Source organism: Typopeltis vanoorti, chromosome 22 (assembly GCF_054136105.1).
Source record: "Typopeltis vanoorti isolate ZY-2024b chromosome 22, IOZ_Tvanoo_1.0, whole genome shotgun sequence".
NCBI classification, from domain to species: Eukaryota; Metazoa; Arthropoda; class Arachnida; order Uropygi; family Thelyphonidae; genus Typopeltis; species Typopeltis vanoorti.
The window spans coordinates 1335313-1347685 of NC_143570.1; the positions used below are offsets into that span (position 1 = coordinate 1335313).

General features: G+C 35.1%; 1 protein-coding gene across 5 annotated transcripts in view; it reads left to right on the top strand.

Moving 5' to 3' along the window:
• The first annotated feature begins 1890 nt into the window (after nt 1-1890).
• LOC150094101 (TP53-regulated inhibitor of apoptosis 1-like) overlaps nt 1891-12373 on the top strand; it is a 48953-nt gene continuing 38470 nt past the window's right edge. Inside the window, exon 1 of one of the 5 annotated variants that reach the window (XM_090412188.1) lies at nt 1891-1990. The gene's annotated coding sequence lies outside the window, so the exon portion shown is untranslated. Of the gene's footprint in view, nt 1991-2072; nt 2116-2156; nt 2361-3105; nt 3795-12373 lie in introns of those variants that run through there. The other 4 variants (XM_090412186.1, XM_090412187.1, XM_090412184.1 and 1 more) reach the window with 4 other exon arrangements.

Sequence of the window (12373 nt, forward strand, 5' to 3'; positions counted from 1 at the left end):
CTTCAACTTTATTAATTTATATGTGCTCCTCTGTTCCTAATAAGTTCATTTATTCGCTTAGACATGGACTCTACCAACGTAGAACGCATTCTTCTTATTTCTGCATCTCGAAACAATATTTGTATAATGGTTTGTATTGCCTGTGTAGCTCAGTGGATGTGGCGTTTGCATACTACGGAGCTTAGCCGCACCAAGGAAGACTTGGTTTCGAGTCTAGTCGGCGACTAGAGGAAATTTTTCTAAGCGTTTTTTCGACCGGTTCCCAAGTTAGTTGATCTCTGGCACGGGTAAGCAGGTTTTTCCTCCCGGAAACTCGGGTTTTTCGTCCTGTAAACTCAAGAAAATCGATCATAGAACGCAAATTATTTCAGACATTAAATATATTGTGTTAGAGTTAGGGACCACGAGATGGCGGCACATTTGAGCCGTCTCTCTTTACTGTGTACCGTTTAATTAGTGATAGCCTTGGGCCATCTATCTCTGATTGGTACCAGAGGAGATTGAACTGCCCACTCAGTCTCCAAAAGTTAGATAGGGCTAAATGGCCTCGCCTACTCCCCGTATATGGGAATAAAAAGGCGTTAGCTGATTTTTTTTTATTTTTTTGGTTTGTATTGTTATCCTTTCTATCACAAATTTTCCAAGTCTCTTTTTCACTATGGCCCACAATTTTCTATTGTGGTAATGTCTGGAGAGTTACCTGACCACGGAAACAATTAGATGTTGTGAATTTTGAGGAACCCTCACTTCTTTTGAAGCATGGCACGGGACGAGATCCTGTTGGAAGATGAGTTCTTTGTTTTTCGGGATCTGTGGGACCACTCTTTTCTCCAATATTTTTATGTATTGATTACACAGATTATGCAAGTTATTTGATCTGTTTTCATTAAACTCTTAAGTTTTTTTCAGCTTTAGGTGAGTTATCTGGTCTCATAGAATAGGAACGTTTGTTGCATCCTGAATTTATAAGGAACTTTTCAACGGGTGAGTTATCCAGTGTCATGCGGACGTGATAGTGGTTTTCCTTTCGGAAACTCATGTTTTTAATTCAATAAAAGAAACAGATCGGCCAGAAGAACGCATACAATTCACAAACCTAATACACTGACCTCATAGCTCTATCAGCTGCTGTCATAATTCCAGACAACTGCTTTCCGAAAAGATTTTTCTTCTGGAAAAATAGGCCAACTGCTAAAAGACCACATGCAATTCATTAAACGTTTGTGTCTTAACCATAGTTGTTTCGGCAGTAATTTAAACTAACATAAACCACCACTCTCTTAAATCTCGCAACGTGATTCCTCATAGCAATGTGTTTATTCCATTATGCTAATATTTTAATAAAGAATACTTTTCTCCCTAACGTAGGTACCTGTTTACTTTTATTACAGCTTTAGTTCTGTTCTCCGACTTGAGCAAATTTTAAGGCTTTTTTCCATCCTCCCGAGTTAGTCGGCCTTTAGTGCAAGCTAACGGTCTCTCTCTCTCTCTCTATTGAAAGAATATTTAAATCTGCAACTCAGAAAGCTTGATGTAGAACGTAATAATGTTAGTCAGGATTAGAAACACAAAATGTGGCAGTTATTTGCTGTAACTTTTTTTTTATCAAACTTCGTATCTAAGAAAGCACTCAAGTGCTGCGATGAAGCAGGATAGAGCTGTTCGGTTGCAAACCGGTTTTAAAAACTTTAGCTTAAAAGAGTGAGTGAATTCCTCTAGGACTAAATATTCATAGAGAATGCATCCTGCTAATACTTGAAAAAAATATCATATTATAAAATCGTATATATTAACTCCCGGAGCACAAACTATTATTAGGATCAGCAATTACTCAGCTTTTCAGTAATGAAGGAGCGTAAAATATGTACGGTGATAGTGTAATTATCGCTTATTGGTTATTGATACGCAAGTACCTATAGGCATTGATATGTATTGATAGTTCAGTAACTAATTACAAATCTGAAGCCAAACTTTTCAGTGTGAAGCAATGGTAAATAGAGAGTTGAATCCGATTAAATTCCCTATTTGCGATATATAGGTATATTGACGTAGTAGCTATTTTTTTTATTATTTTTAATTTTTTTTTTTTTTTTAGAGCGGAACGATCACAGATAGGTACATCTTAAAATTATATTAACGTATTTTAGTAATAATTACGTTTTCTTTTGTGTCAATTGGCCATTACTGGTTAACTAGTTCAGTAGCGTTCGATTTAAATATGCACTCTAACATTTGTGGAAAAGAAATACTGTTTGTTCATACTTTTCTATTATCGATTATTATTGTAAGCATATTTGCCCATCGTGTCATGCGTGTTTGCACATGTATGGTGTAATATGATTTATCGTTAGGAAGAGTAGGTAAATTGAAAAGATTAATATATAAAAATATATATAATATATAATAAAGGAATGTTGAGATCATATAACGATTTTTGTGCGTGCAGATTACTCTTGTAGTACCTGTTAATAACCTAAACGTTTATTTTTATTCTTTAATTAACTAAAGGCAAATTAAAGTTTTCACCAGGGAAATCGGTTTTCGTTCCTTAATTGACTTCGTCGGATACACAGGGAAAAAAGTCACGTGTATCTTTTAAACTGCACTCTTTTCCTCTTGTGTTTGTACCTGGGTTCGCATTCATTTACAACATATCTATTATCACTAAAAAGTTATACGATTTGTATAACTTTTTTATTGTAGAATTCAGCAGAAGCCGACCCCCCCCCCCACACACACAAAAGTTTCCAAGTTTACATTTACAGTGAAAAAATTGGCGGAAGCATTTGCCTGTTTTATTAAGGTTAGTTGTTTGAGGAAATGGACCCCAACGTGGAGAAATTTAGCAAAGCAAATGGAATTATGCATGCCATTTGCTTGCTACAGAGAAATTTATGCAAAACAAAAAAAAAAAAGGGGCACTGGAAACTCAGTTGGAAGTAACATACAGTTTTCTTAATACAAGCCTACCCCTGTAGGCTTCTTGTGGAAGAAATTGGCTCATCTTCATCCCTGAAGATGAGCCAATTTCTTCCACAATTTATTGCATCTGGTGAACTATTCTCAGAATGCATTATTTCATTTTTGAATTTGAAGAATTTGTTGTTGATGAACTAGCCATCCCTTCTTCCTCTGATAAATTGCCCACTTAATAAGCAGTAACTTGCTCTATATATTTTTTACAGGTGATTATTTTACGAAGTGTACAGAAGCACTACACATCATCTTTCATTATTTATTACAGTACAGTATTGTATGTTGTAATTTGTACATCACATTATTTCACTATAAATAAAGAGTAAAATCACGTAAAATTATAACTAAACAGACCTAGATATTTTAGCATGCAGGCATAGTAATTGTCAACATATCCTTATAGTTCATGTAATGATTTTCAGCTTATGACCTTTTCAACTTATAATGGGATCACTGGAATGGAACCCCATCATAAGTGGAGGACTGACTGTATTGAAATTTGGCATTTAATACTCTGCTGAATTTAGTGAAGAAATCAAAGTTTGGTTTTAGTTAGACTTTAGCAAAATTTGATTAAATATTTAAAATTACACAAAGTGGGTAACTCCTCTGGTTTGATGGAATTTAATGAAATTTGTAGTTAAGACTTTTGCTAAAACTTGTCATTTTGCCTCATTTTGGTTTAACTCAGACTATTGCAAAACAATTTGAAATGAAACAAAGCCTTTTGTTAAAAATGGCATTAAATTACTTATAGTATATAATCCAAAAACTTCAGTTGCTGTGATAATGATTGCCTAGGAGTGCTGATGCAAAAGGTACTTTTTTTTTTTTTTTTAATAATTGCTAAAATACTTGTTTATGTTTATTTTGTGTTCATCAATACACACATATGTTATGAGCATTCCACAGCTATATATTAGTTATTTAAGAGATTTAGCATTGCATAGGTGCAAGGCCAATGCACCTAACACAACACAGCAGGACAGTAGTCCTGTCTTGTTGTGTTCAGAAAAAACCCCTTCTACCCTTTGCCCCTCCCATAGGAGGAGCCGAGATAGAAGGGATTTTTTATTCCAGAAACTTGGTTTTTTCATCCCACATACAGACAATGATGCCTTGAGAACACACACAATTTACAGACAAAAAAATACTAGTAATGGTGATGGGTGGTAGATGCCGTTCGGGTAAATGATGGTTCACAATAGTTGGTGGATTGAGTGGTGAGACAGAGAGTTATAGAGTAGGTGCCCTCTCTCGATGAGTCTTTGGACTCTTTGGAGGTGTAATGTAATAATAATAATAATGTTTGTTTTGTTGTTGGCTATTATTTTCACCATTGTGCTGATAGACTGTATATACTTTTTCAATAGTTCCTAAATTTAGTTTTGAAACAAGCTTAATTTGGAAACACTACTTTAGAGATCTTTTCCAAGCCACTTCAGGTTGTTGACTGATTTGAATTTACACCCAAAGTTGAAAAATGAAAAAGAGAAGAAAAATCTGAGTTTCCAGGAGGAAAAAACCCTGCCACCTCCTTATGAGACTAGCTAACTCACCTTCAGGTCACTTCAGGCTTTGCTTTCAAAAAAAATGGGTAAAAATCCTGATTTAAAAAAAAACAAAATTGCAGCTTAAAATGATGGTGATAAGTTTAGGAGTTTCCATTACTGAAATTGTGATAACATCACTACTGATTACATCAGTTATGAGGAGGGCCTTGATGTGCAAAAGTAAAGATTACAATCTTATGTTATAAGACTGTAATATCTTAGAGACGGTCCAGTAAGTCAGTGTCAGGTCTATGGAATGTAAGACATGTGGATAGATTGAGGGAAAATGATTTGCAGAGCATTGTAAATAGAAGAAAAGATAAAAAGATATGATTGAGATGCATAAGTTGGTGAGGGAATCGTTACCAGATTCAGGTGGAGGATATTTTTCATAGAATAGTGGGAAACAAGGGTAGAACAAGAGACCATCCCTCGAAGCTGTTTGAACAAGGGAATGTAGAGAAATTTTTTTTTTTTTTTTTTGGAGAGTGGTTGGTAGGTGGAACGTATTGCTTGAGAGTGGGGAGAGTGCAGAAACTATGAATGAGAGTTCAGTGATATTTTTTAATGAGAGAATGGGTCTCCCACAGTGAGTCTTTTGACTCCATGGAGGTCTAATGTTAATTAATGCTGATGATGATCATTATTATATCGGAACTTCCATGGAGGCTAAAGGTTCATCATGGGATGCCCACACAACCATTACTAACATGATATATTTTATATCTCTCCTTGAACTCATATCCAGAAACACGAGTTAAAAAATTAAAAAACTTACTTAAAAGCGTATCCTGGCCGCCGGACATTACAAAAAAACTCAAGCCTTTCGATTCTCATCTCCCCCGGATATATGGTTTACCTAAATTCCACAAGCCTAATTCCCCCCTGTAAGACCTATAGTAGATGCCACTGATGCACCATGCTACAAACTGTCAAAACAGCTGGCTAACTCTCTCTCTCTTACCCCTCCCCCTCACTGGGCTTACCACATCTTATATAAAAAAAACTACCCATTTTAAAACCTTGATTGATAATCTAATTTTAAATAATACAGATATGTTGGTAAGCTTTGATATCACCTCACTGTTTACCAATATTCCCTTTAAATGACACCTTAAGACTCTTAAAAAACGTTTTTCCTTCTGATATCTTAGCTCTCTTTTCCTTTGCCATCAATTCTGGTTATTTTTCTTGGAAGAACGAAATTTTCAAACAGATAGAGGGAACTGCTATGGGTTCCTCCCCCCCCCCCAATTTTTTACAGGGAAAATTTAGAAAATGAGCCATAGACTTAGCTCCTCTCAAACCTATCTGACCAAGATATATAGGTGATATGTTCTCTATTTGGCCTCATGGCCTAGTCACATTAGATTCCTTCTTAGATTCCTTTCTCAGTTACCTCAGTAGCCTACATCCAAGAATCCAGTTTACGATGGAAAAGGAGAATAACAATAGTTTATCCTTCCTAGACACCTTAGTAATATACCTTCATAATGGTAACCTTTCCTTCACTGTATATAGAAAACCCACTCACACAGGCAGATATATATTCACAAACTCTCCCACTGCCACCCTTCTCAACAATATGGTATTATTAAAACTCTAACCAATAGAGCCCATAATCTTTGTTCCAGTGGAACTTCTCTTTCAACTGAACTCACACACATACACAACACCTTCCCTTCCAATGGCTACAGTGATTACAGAATTAAAAAATAGTCAGTTCCCCATTCCCTGACCATCTCTTCAGGATTTCAAAAATGCCATCACCATCCCCTACATCTGTGGCACATCAGAAAAAATAGCCAGGTCCTTAAAAAAGTACAACCTCTACATCTTTTAAGCCCCACTGTAAACTTGCTACCCTTGTCTATTCTACCAAAGATTAGCTCCCTTCTCTCTCAGTGGAGTATATAAAGTACCCTGTTCCTGCAAGCTGGCTTACTTTGGACAGACAGACAGACAGGTAGATCAGCAACCATTCATTTAGGAGCACAAATCATACATCTACAGTCACGACTATGGTCAATTTGGCCTTGCAGACCACGTTTTGAATTAATCCACAAGATCTCCTGGAGAAAAACCATCATGCTCCACCATAGTAAATTCAAAAAAGAAAGACTGTTTTTAAAATCTGTGGTGACACTCAGAAATCAACCAAATTTAAATAAATACAGTTGCATAAAACTTCCCAAAATTTGGGAAACATTGATTATCAGAGATCCCACTTTACATCCGAGGCTACCTACAAACGCCCATAGAGGGTGCATCACCTAGATAGGACTTTAGAGTCACCCACGTGTTTAACTTAGCATTGTGTTGTATTTGAGTTTGTGTTACAAGAGTTACTTGTAATCCTTGAAGAAATATTGGAAGCATTAAAATTAGTTTTTAATCCTTTCCTAGTGTTGTAAATATTCCATTAAACCTCCAACATGATGGAGACCTTTGACTATCAGTCATAGTGGTTTTTTTTTTTTTGTTTTGTTTATTTTAGGCAGGCCATAAATTCTTGGAGTGCAGTAATAGCTTTTTAATTGTTTCCTTTAACCTTGATTCAAAGATCTTTGAAATATCTTTCAAATCTTTGAAAGATTTGAAAGAAATCTGAATCTTTCAAATTTAGAAGAAAATGAAAAAACAGTTCATTTTTTCATTTTATCAATAAAAAATGAACTGTTTTCATTTTTTCAAGATATGCTGTCCGATCAATCAAGAATGAAGGTAGTGTTCTTGATTGATCCGCCTTGGTAATGATGTCTTGATTATTTGGACGATGGAGAACTCTTGCTTCTGCAAAAAAGTCTTAAACTATGCTTTCACATCAAGGTCAGTAAACAAACTAGATTTCAGATACTACACTGAGAGAGTGGTCTAAAATCCCTCCCCTCCAATATAGCCAATCAAATATGGATGGAACCATTCAACATACTAAATTCTAATAAACAACTAAGTTTCAATTTAATGAAAGCATAAAAAATTAGTCCTTAAATCTCTAAGAAATAACCAAGATATAACTTAATACTTAACTACAATCCTATTTTTTTATTTTATTTTGACAAGTAGTTAATTATTTCCCGTGTGGTTGGCCAAGTAGTTAGCATGTCCGCTCTCCAGCCAAGAGGCTGTGGGTTTCGAATCCTGCCATGGATGTTTGTGATTTTCCTACAAACTGTGTGTGGAAAGGGAATCTGCAACCCTACCACTTATTCTAGCAGAAAGACTTAAATCCCAACACCCAGTGAGGGGGAGTGACCATATGCCGTCTACGATGTCAAATGTGTCACATAAATTAACAAAAGTTAATATTTATTTGTGTATAATATTTTATTTATTTATATTTTTATTTTTTTTCAGACATTTGTTAATCATTTACCAGAGGTAAGGCTAGGGTAAATGATTAACAAAGCATTTAGATTTATTTTACTTTTGTGTAGTGTCATATAGCTTGTCTTCCATGCACATGTATGTTTTTCCTGATGATAACCTCAATACAGAAATCTACTCTTGGAAAATATTACAAGATGATGAAATACCTCCTCAATTAATTAATGCAATAAAAAGTCTATACAGAGAAACAAAAATTTGCATCAAATTTGCAGATGGAATGTTATCAGAACCTATAAATAAAGGAGTAAGACAAGATTGTGGCTTATCCCCAATCCTATTCAACATTTATATAAACAGAATCCTAAAAGAATGGAAATCAACTGTCAAAGATGGAGTTAAACCAACAAATAATATACAGCTAAATACAATACTTTATGCAGATGATCAAGTACTAATTTCAAATTCAGAAGATAAATTCCAAATGCAGCTAACCATCTAAATGAAAGAGCAAAAAAATTTTAAATGAATATCTCTGTAACAAAAACAAAAGCTATGGCAATGTGTGGAAACACCATTCAAAAAGTCAAAATTATGCTTAACAATAAAATAATAGAACAAGTTACAGAATTCAAATACTTAGGAAATATAATCTTGCAATACAATACTGATTCACACTTGGAAGCAAGACTACATATTTACAATAGAATGAATGGCATAATTAAAAGAAATTTTGGAAAACAAACGACTAAAGAAACTCGATTAAGATTACATAATATGACCTCTAAACCGTCTCTCAAATTTGGAAGTGAAACTTGGATTCTAAAACAAAGAAACAAACAAAGACTGGAAACAGCACAGATGAAGTTTTTAAGACCACTCTGGGACTCATTAGCTAGATAAAAAGAAAAACACAGAAATAAGAGAACGATTAGATACAAAAAACATCATTACAAAAATATCAGCAAAATTGGCTACACCACATAGAAAGGATGAATAACATAGGATTCCCAAATTAGCATGTAAATATAAACCTACAGGAAGAAGAGACTGTGGATGTCCAAGATTAAGGTGGAAAGATCAACTTCATCTGCAGAGCAGGAATAGGACATAATATACCTGAATTGCTCAGGTGATGACGACAACAAACCTCAATACAGAGTGTTAAAGATACCAAGCTATTTTAAACCTGGTTTTACTCCATTTCCCAAGTAAGTAAACAGACAAACAAGTCAAGTTTGTGCCTGCAAGTGTTGCAAGTCTAGCTGATCCTACAGGTAGTGCAAGACCAAGGCAACTCATGGTAAAAGTAGTATAAGCTTTGATCACTAATCTTAATATTTACCCTTAATGCAAAGCACATCTCCTAGAGGAGATGTATGATGTTTTGTATTAAAGGCAAGGGGGGCCACTACCCAGACCGGTTTCGACCTTTATTGAGGTGTATTTGAGTAAAGACCTCTCTAAAAATTGGGACGATCTCTAGACCACTCCATAGTGGCTGAAAGACCGTCCAACTCAGCGTTGTTCCACTCAGTGACAGGCTCACCCCGTCACCGAGAAGAACTTCTCAGCATTGGCTCTACTCAGTAGCAGGCTCACCCCACCACCAGCCAGGGCCATAATCTCAGCCGTGGCCTTACTCAGAGACAGGCAAAAACCTATCCCCAAGCAGAGCCTCTCTAAAGCCAGCCCCCACCAGTTCCAACCCCTATCGAGGTTTCATCAGTGGGAGCCAGACTAGAAATACCAAGGTTTTAGTAATACAGAGCTCATAAGTATTTTACCAGAACAAGTTACCATAAGGTGTTTTAACCTTATTAAATAAAAATCTCAGGAGGAGATATAAATGTAGAAAGTATTTTACCTTGGGTATAATAAATGTTAAAGATACCAAGCTGTTTTAAACCTGGTTTTACTCCGTTTCCCAAGTAAGCAAACAGACAAACAAGTCAAGTTTGTGCCTGCAAGTGTTTCAAGTCTAGCTGATCCTACAGGTAGTGCAAGACCAAGGCTTGGTCTTGGTATTTCTAGCCTGGCTCCCACTGATGAGACCTCAATAAAGGTCAAAACCGGTCTGGGTAGTGGCCCCCTTGCCTTTAATACAAAACATCGTACATCTCCTCTAGGAGATTTGCTTTGCATTAAGGGTAAATATTAAGATTAGTGATCAGAGCTTATACTACTTTTACCATGTGTTGCCTTGGTCTTGCACTACCTGTAGGATCAGCTAGACTTGCAACACTTGCAGGCACAAACTTGACTTGTTTGTCTGTTTGCTTACTTGGGAAATGGAGTAAAACCAGGCTTAAAATAGCTTGGTATCTTTAACATTTATTATACCCAAGGTAAAATACTTTCTACCTCAATACAGAGGTCGAAATGTTGAGTGTTATTTTCATAATTATAAGTAAAGTAATTACTCCAATATGTGTGTTTTTGTCTTCATAAATTCTTCACAGTGAAGTGCATAGAGTCTGTTTGGTTAAGATTAGGACAGTGGTGTAGAGCTTCACGATTCAAAAAATAGATGATGAAATTTGAACCTACTGTAGTGCAGCATCTTGGTATTGTTGTAGTGAACTCTATATCTAGTGTTAATGGCATGAAAAGCATAGTCTGAACTTTCATGTTCCAAAAAATTATATAATCTTGATGTTCTTGGATTCTAATAGTATCAGAATGGCTAGTCTGTCCAAAGTAACAAATATGACAAGAACAGGTAGATTATGCAGATCCTTTTTAACATCAGATTGTAGTCTGGTAAAGGAATGATAATTATCAAATATTTTCTGTACCAAGGTCTCGCTGTATCCATTAAGTAATAGAGTAAGTTTTATTTGATTTGATTCTTCTAATTGAAGAGAACCAGAAGAACAAATTGTGCGTGCTTGGTGCACAAGGCTTTTGATAATACAGTACCTATTTTTTGTGAAGGATAATGATGTGAAGATGCATGGATATATCTGCTTGTAAAGGATGGCTTCCTGTTAACAAAAAATTCAATATTACCAGCAGCGTTACGATATATTAGAGTATCCAAAAAGGGGAGATTGTCATTATATTCTCATTCAATAGTAAGCTCGATGCAAGTATATAAGGAATTAATTTTATCCAGAAATTGAAGTACTCTTTCAGAGTGAGATTAAATTGCAAAGATATCATCCAGAAAACATAACCAAATGCAAGGTCGAAGAGAAATGGTCTTAGAAATCCAATCCTCTAAATGCTCCATAAACTAATCAGCCAAATCAGGTGATATAGGATTATCTATTGCAGCACCTCAGTCTGTTGAAGTAATTTATTACGCCCAAGTAAAATAACCGGTATTTATAGTAAATTTAAATAATCTGATGATGTCATCAAGGATATGTACCTGTAAAAGCTGTCGAGTTTCTTGAAGTGGTATATTTGTAAACAGTGAAACTACATCAAAGGAAACCATCATTTCCGATTTTTGAAGATGAAGATTTTTAATTTTTTCTTTGAAGCAAAAACTATTTTTGATATAAGAGGTGTTTTTTTTTCCAGTAAAGTTTTGTAAGTCTTAAAAGATATTTTACCAAATAATAAGCAAGAGATCCTATGAATATTGTATAAAGCAAAACCACCTCCTCTGAATATTGCTGAATTACAATCTCCAATATTTATGCTGAAATAATAACATTGTTATAACTAAATCTGACAAAGTAAATGCGATGGTTCTGATAGATACTACTGACTATAATCGCAAACTTACTGCTTTATTACGAGGATAGATCTACTTATAGTATAATCAACAGAGATCCTATGCAAAGTCAATTAAACAAAAAATTATTAGATCAAACATATTCCTTAGATACTAATACTATTGAAGTTAGGGATTCATCATGCTCATCCCCCCATGTATTTATGGCCTTCCTAAAGTGCACAAATCTGATGATCCATTACATCCAATAGTTGATTTCATAGGATCTCTTATTTATCGTTATCCTACCACTGATCAAAGATACATTATCACCTCTATCCTTGCCTGGTGTTTATCAGATACCCTGTTCTTGTCATCTTTGTTACTATTAGAATTCAAGAACATCAAGATTATATAAGGTTTTTGGAATCTAAAGGTTCACACCTTGCTTCTCATGCCATCGGCACTAAACATAGAGTTTACTGGAACCATACCAAGGTGCTATGCTACTGTAGGTTCAAATTTGATCGTCTGTTTTTTTAATCGTGTGAAGCGCTATGCCACTGTTCTAATCTTAATCAGACAGACTGTGCCTATCTCTAAGCATAGTCTGTCCGATTAAGTTTTTTGAAGTGATTGCTCTTAATTGTTTATCATTTTTTAAATTAATAATTATACATCTATACCCACGTCTCTGAACTCTAATAGTTTCCTCCTATTGTACGGTTGTGAATGAGATGTTATATCATATACATGTTGTATGACTTGTTCTTGTATTTATAATTTAAATGTTGTTACTAGTTAGTCAAGTAAATATTAGTTTAATATCCAACGTTTCACTGATTGATAT